General features: G+C 40.8%; 1 long non-coding RNA gene across 1 annotated transcript in view; it reads right to left on the bottom strand.

The window, feature by feature from the left end:
• Nucleotides 1-24: 24 nt before the first annotated feature.
• Nucleotides 25-2,179, bottom strand: part of LOC140338553 (uncharacterized) — a 6,958-nt gene continuing 4,803 nt past the window's right edge. Inside the window, exon 2 of the long non-coding RNA XR_011922269.1 lies at nt 25-660. This is a non-coding gene — a long non-coding RNA (uncharacterized lncRNA). The remainder of the gene's footprint in view (nt 661-2,179) is intronic.

The following is a 2,179-nucleotide window of genomic DNA, read 5'->3' as shown; positions in this document are numbered from 1 at the left end:
TAAACAATAAGCAAGCACAGAGAGAGAGATTGAATCATTTTATTTATCTGCAGACACTCAATTATTTCAATTTACATTAGTTTTAGATAACCATTACAAGAGTGTATAGTAAACCTGGAGAGTGGCTTTTGGACAGTCACTGTGAATAACAAATTGTCTTTTACGAAATTTTAGGATTGTATGCAGTCTTACACTCTAATTTTCATTGGAAAGAAGCATCCTATTCTGTCCATTCAGAGATGACAAGGTACACAGACTTCTTAGTTCTAACAAAAGACACTAAGAATAGCATATTGGTTTTCTAAATCAGTGGTCGACAACCTTTTTTGTCCCGTGAACCTCCCCCCTAGTGATGTCTTAATGCAATAACTCCGCCCACTCGGTGATCAGATCTGAGCCTGCAATGGGAAAGTGGGCGGGTTGTTTTGTGAAACACAGCCCCCCACTTCTCTGAGCCTGGAATGCTTACTGGTGAGGTGGTCCGCTGCTCTGGCCGGTGTGTTCCCATGGCGGGGCCCTTCTGACCCCACTCGGGGTGAAGTTGAGATGCTTTTCTTTCCATGAAAAAAACATGACTTTATGGATATAGACAATCTTCATTCCGCCTTGTCTGGCAATATAGAAGATCTCTGCCTTCTTGTTGAGGAGTACTTTGACTTTCTGCTTAAACAAGAGATAAAGGAAGAGTTTCAACACTTTCCCAGACAGTCAACAATTTACCAGATTGAAAAGGGCCACCCATGGAAAAAGAAAGGGGCCAAATGTTGTGCAGTTGATGATACAGTGGACTTCCCAACCTTTGAGACTGGCATCTAAGGTGACTGGTATCCTAATCCTATACCTCAAAGTAATTTCCCAAAACGGATTGCAAGGGAGGATCACTATCCAAAGTCTTATCAGACTGACCATTTACAAAGAGTCTCTACTCCAACAAGCAGCAAACCCAGGGAAGGACATATAGAACCAAAACATGTGCCTTTCTGACCATGGACCCATAGAAATAGATGATGTCATCAGTCTCAGGAATACACTGCATTTCTATCCTGGCAATGCCAAAGTCTTTGAAATCCTTTAAACCCACACCATCATTTGCACTACTTTGCAGGAAAGCAGAAGGGCTCTGCTTTTCACCGTAATGAATACTATATTCAAATATCTTTTACCTGCATTTGACATAATGGTGAGGCCCAGAGCAGAGGGCAAGTGCAGGGAGCTGCACTGACAACATGATGAGCAGTTTGAATGGGTCAAGGTGAGATCAGGTCAAGGATTGGGTCAGTTTTAAAAACAAAAGGAGGGTAAAAGAATTGTCTTTAAAGGCAGAGGGGCAAATGGCCAGTAGCCATTTTGCACAAGCAGGGATAGTGTTTCCCACCAAGGTCATGCTTTAGTAAAAGGTGGAGTCAAAAGAAAAAGGGGGAGGGGACCAGCAAGTAGAAGTTCCTGAGCTGGTGCTGTGCGGCTGGGATGAAAAGATGGGGGCTCCTTCTGGCAATGGTGGTTAATACCTTTGAGGACCTGCAACTAAGGTCTGGTTGGTTGTTAAGAAAAAATAAGGGGCATTTAAAATGTTAAGGGGTGTTTTGAAGGAAAAGTTATGTTATTTACGGCAAGTTATTATCATGTTGGATAAGTCTAAAAGTTTGAGAATTAAACATCCACTAAGGCCATTTAAATCCATAACGGGTCGTGTGTTTATTGTGGTGGGGGGAACCCTCCGAGCTACCTACGTCATGACTTATTTTGCTTTGTCAGCACTAGTATGTTGAAAAGTAGACCGACTCCTTGAAGCCACAGCAATGCTATCACTGAGATAAACATTTTATTAAACATACCTAAAAATTAAGTTTCCTATTCTGCATTTAGGCATAGCAGCTGAAATTAGGAAACAATGAATTTAAAAATGGAGGTTGCTTGAGAGATGAGCAAAATACCCATACTGGAATAGTTTGGGATTACCAGAGATATAGTACCAATTGCTCAAAATGCTTTTTTTTCCCTATAGTACAGTCTCAACAGGTCCCTTTGACATCTCTAGCAATTATGGTGATAATTTAATCCCAAAAGGTATGAAATTCTGTGTTTAAACTAACAGCAAGTTGTTGAAACTTGTGAAATTCTGAATTTTGAACAAGTTAGAAAAGTCTAGTTTTACAAGTTGGAATTTCTGATCGTCACT

This window comes from Pyxicephalus adspersus, chromosome 9 (genome assembly GCF_032062135.1).
Source record: "Pyxicephalus adspersus chromosome 9, UCB_Pads_2.0, whole genome shotgun sequence".
Classification (NCBI taxonomy): Eukaryota; Metazoa; Chordata; class Amphibia; order Anura; family Pyxicephalidae; genus Pyxicephalus; species Pyxicephalus adspersus.
Note: the sequence above shows the minus strand (reverse complement) of the source record. Positions and strands in the feature narration are given on the sequence as shown.